Source organism: Chenopodium quinoa, unplaced genomic scaffold (assembly GCF_001683475.1).
Source record: "Chenopodium quinoa cultivar QQ74 unplaced genomic scaffold, ASM168347v1, whole genome shotgun sequence".
Lineage (NCBI taxonomy): Eukaryota > Viridiplantae > Streptophyta > Magnoliopsida > Caryophyllales > Amaranthaceae > Chenopodium > Chenopodium quinoa.
The window spans coordinates 501,474-519,354 of record NW_018742306.1 but is presented as its reverse complement, the minus strand read 5'-3'; positions in this window follow the sequence as shown (position 1 = coordinate 519,354).

Below are 17,881 nucleotides of genomic sequence, written 5' to 3'. Positions count from 1 at the left end.
GTTAAGGAAAACACCAAAAAATTATTGAAAAAACTATATTGTAATGTCATTTTTACGTTTTTTTGTATGTTTAGTGCAAAAAAACTTATAAATTTAAAGTTTACTAAGCTTATTAAGGATAATTTTAACCATTATTTAAGGTTTCACACATATTTTTAATAAAAAAATCGGTCCGGTCCAAAACCGGTTTTTATAGGGTTTTTGATCGGACCGGACCGAAGACCGAAAAAATGAATTTCAAGACCCGAAGACCGGACGTAATTCGATCTGGTCCGGTCCGGGGTGGTCCGGTCTATTTTTTCGGTCCGGACCGATTTATGAACACCCCTAGTTCAAGCTAGGGATAATGCTTGAAATATTCCCTACAACGACAACAGATGGAAAGAAACCGGAAAAGACGAATGAAGAAGAAGGGCACGAACTGCAGATCGTGTTCTTCCATAATTGTTCGCTGTTTAAGTTCTGCATGCAACTCACATAGTTGCGCGGGATAGCTGCGTGCAACTTCCAATGTTGCGCGCTACACCCTTGTAGCCTAGTGCAACCCTCAAAGTTGCGCGCGGATACTGGTCAGTCTAAATGACCATTTTCCCGGTTTTGTTTTGTCTTCCAAACCAAACATTATAGCTCGTTGAATTCGTGCCTCGACAGGCTTTCTCACGAAGTTTTTTAAAACCTTCAAAAACCTTTTTTTTTGCTTTGCATCCAGTAGTTTCTTTTTTTCTTTGATAGTTTTTCTCATCATCCTGCATGCACACCTGGCTTTGTGTCTACCCCAAGTATACGTTTTGGGTGTTTTTCGTGAAGCGTCTTAAAATATTCCTACTGGTGCTTACGCAAAAGCTCCCATAGACAATTTGGCATTTTCCTGTACTACCCTTTTAGAAATGTCACGTTTTTTGTATTTTTTTTTGTCCATAACAAAAATACAGCTTAAAATTGTATGGCGTATGTGCTGCGTAAAATTGCACCAGGAACGTGATCTACCTCCCGTTTGAAAACGGTATAAATTCTGTTAGTGTCATCAGGAGTTATCTTAATAAGTCGACAGGTGCGTCGAACCATCAAGGCTAGACTCCCTCCAATTGGAAGCAAATACGGTTAGGTAGGAAGCACTCTAGCTTTACCAGACATTTAGGGTGTCCTTCCACCCCCTGTATAAAGAGCGGCCCTATCTGAAGCCGCACCTATTTAGACGTGTACCCCTAGTCCTGAGATGCGTGTTTTCATCTTGTGGACAGCACTGCTGAGAGAGTTGCTGATTTTCTTCTCTCTTACTGGATTTGGATATGTGCCTCCAGTCTCGAGGCATGCATTTCTGTCTTGTAGACATCAAGTGTTTGGTTTAGTAGCGTGTGTCAATATTTTATACAAGTACTAGGCTACAAATGTTGAAACACTCCCATTTTATCATTTTAACTTTGTAAAGATCATAGAATAAAGTTACAATGACATATCGAGGGACTTTAAACTGCTGATGACCTATTGAGAGGGTACATCCTCTTTACTCTTTTTAAATTCGGTACCTTCTCATAACATGACATCACTCAAGACAGCCTTTGCTTGTAAAAGCGTTCTATACTTGCAAAGGGTCAATCTATATTCTTTAGCGTACTAGGTTCAAAATTACTTTGATCTTAGTAGCTACTTGTCTTGAAAATTTAGCGAATTGAGGATAGTTTCGACATTCTCAACACTACTGAAAGATTTCTTATCTTTAAGGAACTTTGTAGAATGAGTCTCGAATTTATTTCCTTGACTACTTTGAGCATCGTCTATGCTAGACTCGATCAAAGTGGGGCCTAACTCTAGATACCTACTTTTGGCCTCCTGTCTCGAAAAGAAGTGTGATGATAAAAACTCATTCTCATGCTACATTAGAGTGAGTAAGAGTGTTTATATACTCCGAAAAGCATAATGAAGTAAATTAAAACCCGTATTTGAGACCAAATTATCTTATAGACTAGTATAATTAATAATTAGGCCAAAAACAGGCTCATAAATGTTTAATCTTGATTATTAACAGACGTTAATGCGTCATATGCAATGATTGGATCAAATGGATCTCATATTGTTGAAAAACGAGCTAACCAAAACACTTAACCACCCAATTTTGTGCAAGGACTATAAAATTGTATATCCCTTTCAAATAGCTTTCCAATGGTATATTATAAGCCCAATCCGAGTTAAAGTGAAGAAGTTATCATCAAAATACTAAATCGAGCCCTAAAATCGACACCCTTGCACTCAAACGACCATGCCTTTTGATCCACAATAACTTTTAACCTAATTCCAATGGCATTGGAAATTAGAAATTTAGAGCTTTCCAATGATAACTTATTTCTTGAATCCAACTTTGTAATCAAAAGTTATGGTAGTTTTAAATACACGTTTCGTATAAGGCAAATTGTACCGCGAGCAACTAACTAAGTTGCTCGCGTGTGGCACGTGCAAGTCCTAGAGTTGAGCACGGCAATCAACGTAACTTCAAGAGTTGCGCATGCCACCTGAAGCCACGGCTTTAAAACCCTAAACCTAGATTCCAACGTCTATAAATAGGGGTCTTCGTTTAGCCTGGAACAGAAAAAAAAAAATCATAATTGAAACCCTAGCATTGTGAAATCACTAATCTCTCAAACCCTCTTACTATTATTCTACTTTTCTTCTCTCTTCCTAAATACTCTCTAACCCTAATTGATTCCACTGAAGCCTTGGAGGTACAAAGAAGAAAGAAGGTCCATAAACATCAGAAAAAAGATCTAGCAAACCAAGGAAAATAGTTAGTTTCTTGATCACTTAGTTAAATCAATTTTTCTTTCTTGTTTAAATAAATTTAATCAATTAATTAGTATTGTTTGATCACTTAAATAATTTTTAATTAATTAATTTCATATAGCATCTTATATTAATTAAAGACTAGAATTGAAATAATAAATTGTTGTTTTATCGCTTAAGCCAAGGCGAATCTTTTTTTTTTTATTGTTCTTTTCACGAATTTGACTATATAAGAATAACGACATTCGTTGCAATGTAATATTTATGTGATTAATGCTTATAAATAAAATCAACTAACTTATTTATAGGCAGGCCCGTTTCTGAGATTTCGGTGGCCTGGGGCGGAGACATAAATTGGGCCCCTAATTCACATATAGTATCATACAATAAAATAAAATCTGGGTTTGCACAAAAAAAAATATATTATTACCCATAATAATCTTTTAAAAACTTCAAATTTCATATGGATAAAACATTGAAATCAAAGTTCTAACATATTTTTCTTGAATGACAGTAGGCGGTAGCATTTAGATGAAATCATGAAATTAGGAAACAAGTAATTCCCGTAACTCTCATCGAAGCAATTAGAATATTAGATCAAGCGAACCATTCAAGCCAAATAACCAATCAATCAATTAGAGTTTTTTCCCACCAAATTTATAATTCTTGATTTTCATGAATGAAAGTAATCGTATAGATTAAGAAAAAATTAATAGAAAGAAGATATTTTGATGAATAAAGTAGATATACAACGAGAATTATATATGATTAGATGAATTCCCATTGAAATTGAAGGGTAAAATTACCATTTATCATAACCACGAAAGAGAAGGAATTAATTTGACTGAAAATTAAAAAGAGATACATTTGGAAAATAAAATTACCAAAAAAAAGGGATAAAATTAAATTAATTACAGTTTTTTTTTTTGGGTTAATCAAATTCACTTAGGAAAGTGAATATTTTGGGAGAAAATTAGGGAGGAAGGAGGTTGAATAGCGAAAATAATGGCACTTTTGAAATACAGTTGTACTGTTAGATATGTTTTGCTACACGCTTTTTAATTTTTTTTTTTTTGTTTTTTGTTACATAAACATTTATTTTGGGGCCTTGGAATATACTGAAGTTGGGCTTTTGGTCAGGGGGCCCAGGGCGGTTGCCCCACCTTCCCTGGCCATGCTACGGCCCTGTTTCTAGGTATCACGTTGCATAGATTATTTGGTAATGAAATTGTGAAAAACGAATAGCTAGTAAAGGCCACACTTGGGATGGAATAGCGATTCCTCCCTAAAAGGAACGTTATTTTAGTACCCTCGCTCCCGAACTCATTTTTGATATAATTATACCAATTTGAGCATGGGTAAACTTATGATTCATGCTATCCCTTGAAGTATACTTGGAGAAAAACATGAACGAGGTTTATGAGTTTTCCTAAAACTCATTTAAAACTCATTGGCGACTCCTTATTAGTTTCTTACAAAAAAAGTGCAATAATAAAATCAACTCTATAATTCAAGTTCTCCCAAACAATCAGGAATTCAAATCCTAATACAACCTTAAAAAATGTAAAGTCCTAGGCTTTAAAGGATCATGGGCATAAAGGAGAATGATCCCTTGCGACGGGCACACCCTCCTCACAGAAAGTATTAGGGAAATCTTTACTTAGTAGAACACGAGTCATTACCGTCTTTTCGTCGTGAAGGATTCCCCCTCTTTGTATCCCAAGGAGAGCTTGTAATACCCCGTATTTTAAAGTCATTTACTAATTATTAACCATGGATTCTCCAAAATATTTTATCATACAAAAATATTTATATGTTTTTATGAAGTTAATTTTATAATTATGCTTTATAAAGGTTTAATTATACAAGTCAAGTTAAAATTGTATTACCTAAAAATCGGCGTTCAATTGATAATATTTTGTTCCCAAGTCAAGAAACCTTGTTTTCAAGTCAAACTACAAAATATCAAATGCATTCCTTAAGCCGAAATACATATTTGTAGTACACTAGCACTACACAAAACTAGTACTGCACAAAACCAATACTCCAATCTAGCTATCTTCCTGCTACATCAAATTAGTATGTACTACAAAAAAAACCAAAAAAAAAAAAAACATAAAAAATAAAAATCAAGACTATGTAAGCAACGAGGGAACTAACAATCCACTTGCTTCCTACATTAAAGATTATGGATGAAATAGTACCAAAAATATTGCTATAAATATCCATGAGAACATAACACTACTTCACCCCATTTCCTTCTCTAAGTTCCTCTTCATACTCTCTTCCTCCTACTAGCTTATCTCTCCTCCGCACCACCACCGCACGCCACTACCACCAGGCCATGCACCACCAGCCACCCATCACTTGGTCGGCGACCCTCTGCCACCCTGCCACCATCTGGACATCCACCCATGACAACCCCCTCCTCCTTTCCCCCTGTTCTTTCTTTCGCACCATTGCTCTAATTAAGACCAATTTGGTCTTTGTTCTTTTGTTAAATAAGAGTACGTTGAACTCTTTTATGGCCTAAATTCATTTCATATCCCAAGAACCTATATTTTGATCTATTAACTAATTTATTGTTATTTTTAGTCTTATTTTGTCATATTTACTTATAGACTAGCTACAACTACTTACATATATTTATATAAATATACTACTACTTGCGTGTAATACTACTTTATTATTATTATTATTATTATTATTATTATTATTATTATTATTATTATTATTATTATTATTATTATTATTATTATTATTATTATTACTACTATTATTATATCTCAAAACACATACAAAGTTATACAAGCAACAATAGCAACAGCAACAACAATAGCAGCAGCAACAACAACAACAACAACAACATCAGCAACAACAACAGCAGCAGCAACAACAATAACAACAACTACAACTATTATTATTATTATTATTATTATTATTATTATTATTATTATTATTATTATTATTATTATTATTATTATCTGAAAAACAAAAGTCATACAACCTACAATAAATTAGTGAGAAGCCGAGATACAATCTGGGCCCCCACTCCTCTAGCTATAGCAAAGCCTACCCTAGTGAATATGTGAGCTGCAGCACGATCCCCAATGTCTTGCGTCATTGGGAACCTTTGAATCCGCTTCAGCAACGCAACAGCCTCCTTCTCTAAATCCCCAAGCGAAGAAAAGGAGAAGGGAATGAAACCATATCCAATCGACATACAACGATCTTCATACTTAACCCGCTTCCGATGAGCCGCATCAGCCACAACCCGTCCCAGAATAAAGTCAGATAGCCCTGTCTGTGTCAAAGGAGAAGACCCTGTGAAGTCAACACGTACATCACGACCACGATCCCATGAATAAAGTAACACATCGGCAGGTCTGAGGGCCCCGTCATTCCCTCCAGACAATCCTATGTCAATCTCCTTTCTTGCTGAAATCCCAAATCTGTAGCAAATATCAACAAATGTATACCGAACAACATTGTTCTGATATTTAATACCAACAATGCCAGCACACGACACCGCATGGTCGCTGAATACATCCCCAGTAAAAACCCGAGAGCAAGCAGAGCACGGTGTCGGGACAGAGAACAATGGAACACCCATCCGATAACACAGTACACATCGGTATGTCTTAGCGTTCATCGTCTGACCCAATCCAGAAATACGGACTGCCCGAAGCCAAGCAGAGGTGTGATCACCCTGTTGTGACTTCCACAATGTCGACTGGCGATGAGACAAAGAAATGGTGGATTCTGCAGAAGCGGTAACCTTTGTGAAATATATATCTGCCAATTTTGGGGCAACGACCTCACAAGGATTAACTAAAATGTCAGACTCAACCGTTCCAGTAAACAAACTCAACGCATCCTCAAAAGCTTGACCAAGACCTACAATACCAGTACGATGCAGAAGCTGCATCTGCAACCCAGCAGACTGCAACCGAGAAGCAAGAAAAGCATAGTGACGAACATCACCTGCGGAGTAATCACCAAGCCCTCCAAACGCAAATGGTAAGGTGGCAAGCCGCCACTGCCAATCACCAAACCCGGGCCCCGAAGCAGTAACAATACGCTCCAAGGAAGATCGAAGAGCCTCGTCAAAAACGCGTTGAGCCGCCTCGAATGCACCTGGAGGACAAGTACGCAAGGCAAAGTAGAGTTTAGAAACTCCAGTACATGCCCTAAGTAACAACAGCTCACACTGAGGATCATCCAGCATAACAACCTTATCCATAAGCGCAATGGTCTTGGTCACCCTCTACATCACAAGCTCTCCACTAAACCTGGAATCAGAACTAACAGGACCACCAAGCAGCTTAACACCATGCAATGGTCGAGCAATAGAAGGGGGGAAAACACCCACAAGCCTGCTTCGAGGGTCTTCTATAGGCCAGAAAACTTCAGTTTTTTCCACATTGAGATGCAACCCAAAACGAGGTTATTATTATTATTATTATTATTATTATTATTATTATTATTATTATTAAATGATAAGTACTTTTCTTCCGCTGCAAGTCTCTATTAAGCATTACGTAATCACGTGGCGGTAATATCCTTAAATTACTCTCTAAATCATGTTTTATAATAATTATTATTGGATAGTAATTTCGGGGTGTTACAAAGTTGTATTAAATGCTTTAAGATCCTCATCCCTATTCCTCCTTCGCTTATAGGTCTACACAAATTCTCCCATGTGTAGGCGTCGTTTGAAGTGCGCCTACGTAAAAAGCATGTTGTGAATATGCTTGGCACTCATAGGAAGTGGGAATTGACATTACGATTAGGGACAACGATTAGGGACAAATAAAGTAGGGAGCCGCCAACAAGTTTTTAAGGAACTTGTAAATCGTTCACGGATCATAAAAGGGAACCACAATTAAGGGACAACGATAGGCAACAACGATTGACCCGTGAAGGTTACACCCCATTCATAATCCATGAGATTACTAACTCCATATGGTTCGGAACCACGAAAGGAGGATCGGGGATGATGGTACAAAGTGAGTCATGGAGTCACATTCGCCCATATTGGCCTCTACTCGATTCTTATAGTGAAAAGTGATTCATGCGATCTCAAAGGCATACAAACAAAATATTCAATTCGCTCCAAACTATTATTATGCTAAATTGGTTTAATATTAATGCAACATATAATTCTATAATATTAGTGATCACTTGATTAAAATACAAGATTAAAAGGAACCTAAACCGGTTGTCCAAATTATCTTATTAGGCGTGATTTTCAATTACATATTCCCTTTAAACATGCAATATAGTGATCATAAAAAAATATAATAGAATAAACATTAATATTGGAAGCAATTTAACAATAATGGCGTTAGTCAAATTAAATATAAAATAACCTAATCATGATACTAGCAATAAGAAAATAAAATAAGAGTAATTAAATTAATTAATTACTCACATTCCCCGCGTTCCTTTAAATTGCTACATCATGAATAAATTGTTAGTAACTTCAATAAAAATATAAAATAAATGAAAATTAAATTAAATAAATATAGATTTTATTTGGTCCAAACCCTCAGTTATTTATACCTTTCACGCCTTGGTTTAAGGACGGAACCTCGGGTTTAGTATAGACTCTTTGAAGTGCTTAAGGGAAGAATGGTGTAATTAGAAATATAGGTTTAAGGCTTAGGATATGGGAGAGAGAGAAGAGAATGATTTTTGGTGTAAAAGAGAGAAAGAAAGAAGGATTTGATGATCAAGCTTGTTGATGATTGGAAAAGGGGTGATATGACCTCTATTTATAGAGAAAAAAGAAGGGTCGAAGAATTAAGATAAGATCCGAATTAAATCAGAATAAAACTCGATAGACAGCAGTTTTTGCGGTTTTTGTTTTTATCATATCTTTTGATCCAGAAATCGGAATAATATGAATAAGATATCGTTGGAAAGCTCTTGAAGTATACTTTCTAATCCAATTATAATCAGATTGAAATATTTTATATAATAAAAGATATAGCTGAAATAGTGAGACGATGTCAGTTTTGGATAGAGTTTGACATTTTATTAATATCTTTTCCGTTATAGCTCGGAATTGATATTATAATATATCATTAGAAAGATAATTTCAAGAGCTATCCAACCATCTAAGATTTGGATAAAAACTCTGAGGCACGAAAATATTATCTGTCTATCTTTGAACGTCTTTCGATTCGAATAGGATTAGGACTTTCAAAAAAAGGAGTTTTATTCAATTTCAAACTATTTAGTCTTATCTTTTCAAAAAGGATAATTATGATCTTTTAGAAACTAATAGAAGCTTATAATTAATCCTAATTGGTTTAAGAATGGGATTAAATAATTTGGACCCTCCACATGATCATTGGGTCGTAGGTAAGGTGGGCTTAGGTTCGGTTTGGGCTCAGTTTAACATTTTGGCCATAACTTATTCGCTATAACTCGGATTTGAGCTTATAATATATCGTTGGAAAGCTCTTTTCAAACCCCATCCAACTATTCAATCATTGGACCCATATTATGGACCAAAATAAACTGAAATAAACGTTTTTATAAAAAGGACACGAAATGAATGATTTTAAAGGACACGAAATGAAATAATTTGGGTTTAAAGGCACGAAAAGAGGAAAATAAGTTATGGTTTGGGGAAATGGGCTAGAAGTTGGGTTGGTTTATGAAATGGAAATATGGATTTAAGCACTCCAAAAATTAAATACTCAACCCGACCAATAATGGCGGTGAAAGGTTGTTCATCATCGGGTTTGGTTTTGGGGAGATATTTTTAGGTGTCTACACCATGATACCTAAGGAATCTTCCCCTTATTCTTCTTTTGGCCCAAAAGAAACTCTTGCAAATTTTCTCCACCTTCAAAATAATGCTTTGAGGTAATTTAAAGCATTGCATTGCATACATTGAGATTGCTTGGTCCACTAATTTAATTAAAATATCTTTTCCAACTTGAGATAGCTAGCTAGGAATTTTTCTTTCCATCCTTTTAGCTTCTTCCATACACGATCCGAATACTTCAAAAAAATCATTTCTCGAACTTCCTAAATACGTAGTAAGTCCTAGATATTTATCATTCCAATGCCTTATAATTCAACATCAATTTCAAACAAAATTGAATGAGTTGTACTATTCAATCATGGAGTATTTATATTACGAGACATGATTTAGTGCTATACTTGGAAATTTGGTATCATTAAGGAATGTTTAAACCTATGACTTATATTGCCAAGCAGGGGCGAAGGGAAAGGGGGGCTGGTGGAGGCATGGCCTCCTCGGCCCAAATTTGCAATTCATGTTTTCTATAATATGCCCCCCTAAAAATATTACATATATTTTTAAAGAGACATGAATTTTAGTAAACAAGACTTTTTTTTTGAGAAGGATTAGTAAACAAGACTTGTTATGATGGTTAAGGAGTGATGTTTTTTCATGAGGGAGTTGGGATCGAATCCTATCCCAATCAATTTTTTACTTTTTTTTTAAAAAAAAATTTAAGGCTTTGTTTATTCAACTTAGGCATGGGTTTTTTTTAAAAAATAATATATTTATATTATTTAATAAATTTGGCTAATTTTTTGTCAATTGAGTGGCACTTTAGGCTAATTGCTTACATTTAATATGAAATATCAAACTTTTAGGGTTATATGCTAGTTAATTTGATAACTATTGTTTTGTATAAATATCATGAAATCAAAAACACTATTTTTTTTTATATATATATATAGAAAAGTTAATAAGAGATTGCGGTAAATATTATTGTTGAATTTTTATTGATGATTTTGCTATTATGAAAAATCATAGAATAAAATTTAACTCTTTTTTTTTAGTAACAAATAAAATATTAGTAAATTTTAATTTTTTTTCAATTATCTATTAACAGTCCGGCCCCTAGGACTTGAAAATCTTGGCTTCGCCCCTGTTGCCAAGTGTAATCTAAAAATTTGTAATCCTTTTAATTTTGTTCTAAATTTGAAAATCTTGTTTCAAATACTTTATTTTACAAAGATCGGTCTATTTTTTTTATGAATAAAGATTGATATTAAAAGTGAATGCCATAAAACATGTACATTATACAATCATCATGATCTTCCCATTTATTTATTTTTATCTATCTTGTTTAGGAAGGAAGCTCGATTTTTATTATGAATGTTGTTTATCTTACCCATATATGGCCTACGTTACTTTCTCTGATAAGCGTCTCGTACAATTAGCAAAAATAAACCTAATTAGACCTCCTACTATGTAGACGAGCAAGTAAGGGTTGGATCCCAATAGATTATGGTTTAACCAATTAGTTCGACTTAAGCTAATTACTAAGCAATTAACCAAATCAATATTGAGAATCCTAAAATAAATAATAATGCAATTAATCTAAATATGAATAAAATTCAACTATAAAAAACATCTAACATTAAGCATCACCAGTCACAACGAATATAATCAATAATGCAATATTTATTATACCCCTAACATATAATTTAGTATAAAATTATTTTAGTTAAGTAAAAAAAAAGTTCAGTAAAATAAAAATACTTTTTGTTCATTAAAATAATTTTAACTCAGTAGAAATAAGGTGAAGAGAATATGTCCTAATAAGTTTAAATTAAAATAGCAAGTGTATCCTCATATTTTGGCAATAAATATCTTAAAATCGATGGAGATACTAAACATATATGGACAAGAAAGATACAATGAACAAAGGTTTCATTTCATTTATTATTAAAAAAGACAAAAATATTTAATTAAAAGCATATGTGTAACAAAAAAACAGCTAAGTATTAATCTGGAATTGTCAATAAATATTTAAGTTCTCTTATGATTCTTTAATATTATATTGTCTACTAATAAAAATTTAAGGAATGTTTCTTTTAATTCATATTACATTATAAACATTTAGGCCTTATTTTTCACTTGCCTAAAATAAATAAAATTCGATACAAATAATTAAATTTCAATAAAAAAAAATAAGCTCAATTCAGCAAAATTATTAAGGTGATTTGAACAAGATGTTAGTGTGAACCATGGATGTTTAAAATCTCATATTATATGATTCTAAAATATACTCCCAATATGTTTAGAATATCATATGATTCTAAAAAATATCATACAAAAGATAACAAGGATACAATTATCTAGATTCAAAGAATGTTTTTTATTGTCCAGTGTGAACAATAAAGAGATAATAATTTCTTAAAAATAATCTCCAATGATTTTTTTGTGATTCATTACCAATGATATATGGATAAATTATTGAATCAAAATAAATGTAAAATTATGTGTACCATTAAATGATAATATCTTATCCTTTATACTTGTGTTAATCTTGTTCAATTATTTGAAATTTGCTACTAAATATGAAGATTATGTTTCTACAAATATCATATGATTCTAAAAAAATATTATACAAAAGATAACAAGGATACAATTATCTAGATTCAAATATTGTTTTTTTTGTCCACTGTGAACAATATAGAGATAATAATATCTTTTAAAAATAATCTCCAATGATTTTTTGTGATTCATTACCAATTATACATAGATAAATTATTGAATCAAAATAAATGCAAAATTATGTGTACCATTAAATGATAATATCTTATCCTTTATACTTGTGTCAATCTTGTTCATTTATTTGAAGTTTGCTACTAAATATGAAGATTATGTTTCTACTAAAAATGATTCTTTGAAATTTGCTACTCAAATTGAAGATATAAGAAAAATAAGAAGAATCACCAATGATTTTTGATAACTTTTATTAAAAATGAAGATTATTTTAATTAATGATCACTTAAGACTTGTTCTGGTCACCTTAAAACAATAATGTTCAATAAAAATAATTTTAGTACACCAAAAATAAGCTCACTTTAACAGAATAAATTTAGCTTAGTAAAAATAAATTCTAAAAAGATATTTACTTTAAAGAAAAATTTAACAATAAGTTTTAATCAATAATATTAATTTAGCAAAGTAAAAATAATTTGAGTTTATTGAAAATAATTTTGTTAAGCAAATATAGTGGAAGAGAACAGGGCCTTAGTGAGAAATATGTGAATAGCAAAGAGATAATATTACATGGTCCATATTATTGTAATTAATTTTTAAACCCAAATCTCTTTAGTTTTCACCATATCCAAATATTATTTGGTTAAAAAAAATTAAGTATAGTAAAATAATTTACTTTCAATAAATATAATTTTTTTTCAATTAAATAATTTTCGTTCATTAAAAATATGGTGAAGAGAAAATGGCCTAATTTCAATTAAAATAATTATGTGCACAAAAAATGTAATTTAAATGTAGTAAAAATAATTTCATTTCAAGAAAAACAAGGCCATGTGAAGAAATTATGGCCATATTAAACTAGGTTAGACTCTTTGATCTATGGAACATGTAGCAAAAAATTTTAATAATATAAACTTACTATTTTCAATTATGGATGATCGTATTAATTCCCTAGTTGAAAAAATGAAATAGAAATAATATGGTATACATTATTAAAGCAATACTTGGCGGATCATAAGTCAACTATATTACTACTTCCATTTCTTGCATTGCAATATCGTTTTAACATCATCTATGTGTAATATATTCCTTCTATTTTAAAATAAGTCGTCAAAATAAAATTTTTATCATCAAAATGTTAAGGACTTATATAAAGTTAAATTTATTTAATGATATAATATATATTGTGAATGTGTGACTATCCAACAAAATGTTTCATGATAACATTATTTAGGAGTAGATGTCGACATGTGAATTGTGGACAAGGTTAAAGGGTATTCTTATATGGAATTTAGGGTAAGGGTGTCTATTCTGTTTATGGTTTGGTATTAATCCAAATCTAATCCGATACAAAATAAAATCGATTTTCAAATGTTCAGTCCAATCCAATTTGAATTATTGACAAGATTCTACCCTAATTAATTTTGATTATTTGGAGTCGGTTCGAAAATAAAAAATTAAATTAGGGTGAGGTTTTTTTTAGGGCCTAATGACTCACATGTTATTTAAAGAGTATAATTGGTCCATTATTATCCCATAATCTCAACACTTGCCTGAAAAACATAATTTTAGATGATTAAAATCAATAATCTAACTTCAATTATAAATTACGAAACTTATTTCAAGCCTATACAAAGAGATTGACATAAAAAAAAAAACCCGTAATCTTCAAAGCAATAATAAATAATAATTTCAAAACAATAACATCAATTTCAATACTAATAGAAGACATAGCAAGATTTCATCAATTAATCACTAATAGCAAACCCAATTACAATTTTAAACCTTAAAGCATACCTACATATAATCCAGTAATATGTAATAAATTAGGAACCTTTTTTTTTTGCTTTAATTTGTGTAATGTAAGATTTGCAATTCAAAAATCAAATAACTATCATAAGGACAGGAAAAGAGCGGTCATAAAAATTAATATTCATTTGTAGGCCTTACTTTGATGAAAATTTGGACGAATAATGAAACATTCGGGAACTAAAAGGTGGTAAATGTAACAGAAGGATTGGCAAAACTTAAAAGAGTGACAACAGTAAAGGTGGTAAACCAACAAATCATATTTACATGAAACAACGATACTATTTAACTAGGTCTTGGACCAAAATTTATTATTATACCTTTACCCTTTTTGGCTTTCGAATTACAACACCCTTACAATAATACTTCTACATAAAAGATTTATAAACATCATTTCTTGTACATTATTCCAAATAAGAAGCAACATATTAAGCAAAAAATATAAATTATATCATGAATTTTTAAAATTAGTAGAAGGTTAATTAGAAATTTTCATTTGCTTCAAGTAATTAATTTAAGAAAAGAAAAGTTAAATTTGTTTTATTTAAGTAGGTATAGAAAATATTGTCACTTATTAATGCATATGCTTTATTCCCCATATGTAAGCTCATGTAGATATTAGTTTATTACACGCTTATGCAATAGAAATTCAATTGAATACGACACATTGATCAGTTATTTGACAATTTTCGTAAACTGATAAATACATGAGTTATCAGGAAAAAAAAAACTAACTTAATGGGTTGAAGGCCTTGAAGCCCTCAAAGCAAGAGTGCATCTAGGCGCATATGACCTATGTATTTGGCATGCACATAGGAGGACAATCTGGGGTTCGGTGGTACATTTTCTCTCTTGTTTTGGTACAGTGGTACATTTTTGTGTACTACTATTATACATGTATAATGTACCATTGAAATATAAGTGTTTTGAATAGTACTTTTTATGTACTAAAATACATGTAGTGGTACTTTTTGCCATCATATTTTCCACCATCGGGTTTCTATTATTTACAAAAATGTCATCCTATTTGCATCCTTAATACGGTCTATGCGCCAAGAGTTTTCCTAAGGGTTTAAGGAATAATAAAGGAGGTCTACAAAGTAGAAAATTTTATTTTTATATTTTTTTAAAATTTTTTGTTTAGTTGCAACATTTCTACTTTTCACTTATGTCAAAGCATTCAAGTTTTGAACTTATAACCAATTAAGATATTTTGAAAAGATACATTAAAATAAATTAAACAAGATCCCGCGTGACCGTGTTTTTCTTAAATTTAATTATTAAAGATTATCAAAGTAAAATAGGTGAAGAGAACAAGATAGAAACGTTGTGACAAGATAGTAACGGAGGAAGTTTTTGGTTTTTGTAATTTGGACTTGTGCTAGGATATTCGTACGTGTATTATTTGGCAAAAAAAATATTATGATATTTTATTATACCCACACTGATGCACCTCTGTTGTTCCCTTTTAAAAATATATTATGAATACTTTTATTCACATATTAAAACGATGTCGTTGTGTCCCAAAAAAAATTAAAACCTCTATATATACCTAACTACCAATGCACTGATGTCTTTTCAGTCGCCGCAAAAATAGAGGAAACAAAAAACCTAGCACCCAATGCCTCAAATCCCAAACCCATGAGAAAATTGTCCAAGGGGAACGAAGTAAAGTATCAATACAAATCGATCCATTTATGACGCCGGGCATCTGCTATCTCTCTCGAAAGGTGAAATTTACTATTATGTCTTCCTAATTTGTTTAATTATTGAATTAATAACATGAATGATGGTTTGTAAAATTATCATGATGCACCGAGATCTGTTTTTTCATTAATAGGATGGATCTATGTCGCAATTAATTTCTTTTGCATATAAAATGTCTAATTAGTCAAGTCATTCATTGATCCATTCTTTATCTTTTTTTGTTATCATAATTCAAATAAAAAATCTGGGTTGTTTTAATCAACCAGAAAAAGTATATTTGATTAAAAAAAATTAGATCAGAAACTTAAATCCAAATTTTTTTGATGAATTAGATCTAAAATAAAAACTTCTGATCAATTAACAAATCATTCAAGTTATAGATAACCCCGATAACTTTTTTTTTTTTTTAAAAAAAACTTTTTCTAAACATAAATTTTACCACTTTTGGGTAGATTTGTCAAGCGTGTAGAGCTGTGTAGAATTTTGGCTCGGTTCATGGGTTGACTCCTCTAACTAGCGGTGGTCAAATTGAATATCCAATTCGATCGAGAATTCAGACATCTGAAAGTTTCGGATCAAGGAAGATTTGATCCGAATTTGAGCGAAAAATAATCGGATATTCAATCTAAATAATAAAAGTTCTAATCGAATATATTGTTTTTTCAAAATATTTCAGACATTAAAAAAAAGGGTGGCTATTTAATATTACACTCTTAATACATTTAAGTTTTTATAAGAAAATTAAAAGAAACTGAATGTATCGAATATTTGAAAATTTTAAAAGATGGTCTAAATCTAATCTGAAGCATATTAAAAAAAAAAAAAAAAAAAAAAAAAAAAAAAAAAAAGAAATTGGATATCCCAAATTTCAAATCAAATTGACCGAATCATGGATCAAATTTTTAATCACATCTACCCTCAACCCAAAAGTAACTCGTATGTATAAACAAACAATAAGCCTTAAACCCCAGCCTACCCCATTAAATTAATAAATGGGTATCCTGACCCATTTATTACCTAGTTAATATCAAATACACTTATTAATATAAGCGTGACAAATCAATATGTTAATCTAATGAACCCACTTCGTCTATAATAATATTAGGCATGAAAGAATTGTATAGAACATTGAAAAATAAGTTATGCAAATTAATAAGAAGAAACCTTTTAAGTATTTCAAGCTGCATCAATGATGTATAAATTATATACACTATCTAGATTAGAAAGTACATTAGGTGTTGAGTTGAGTAAGGGTTTGAAAGTTCAACCATAACCTAAATCATTTAATAAATGAGTCATTTTAGCTAACACAATTACTATAACAAGTTGAAAATCTTGACCCAAACAAGCTAATTTTGGGTCGGATTCGAGCCACATTGACGGATAATGTCATATCACCTTTTACAAACTTTTATTTGTAATTTAAATTTTCAATAAATCTTTAATGGAGATCTAAATTGGTTTGAAATTTTTTAAATGTTCAATCTAAAATATTGAAAATAAACTAAGTAATTATTCTAGATTAATTCATGTTAGTAAGAGGATAAAAAAAAATAAAAAAGGGTTGAGATTTTCATTTGCTAAATTATTAAATTTTAACCAAATTTAATAAGCGTGTGCATACATACTTGCGACCACTTATGTCAGTTATGAGGGTTTGACTGTTGCAATGTATATATAGATATATTTTAAATCATTGACCGGTTAACTTTACAATGATTTTGAGTCATTTTACTTATTTTTTAAATTAAGTTTTAATTATTTCCTTGTTACTTAGGTTTTTGCTAGTGATATTATTCTTTCTTTGTATGAAATTTGTTGATTTTTTTAATTTTTTAATTTTTTTTTACAGAGTGTGAAATTTGTTGATACTTAAGCAGGACAAAAACTACTGAAACAACAAAATCCATAAAGTATGAGGTGTTTGGAGTATTGGTTTTATATTACATGCAAAATCCATTGGTAACTTTCGGTATCACTAGACTTTACTATTTTATGGTTTATTTGTTTTTCAAATTCATATGATATATCATATGTCATAAAATGATTTTTTTTTTTGTTAAAGTTATTAAATCGTGATAATTT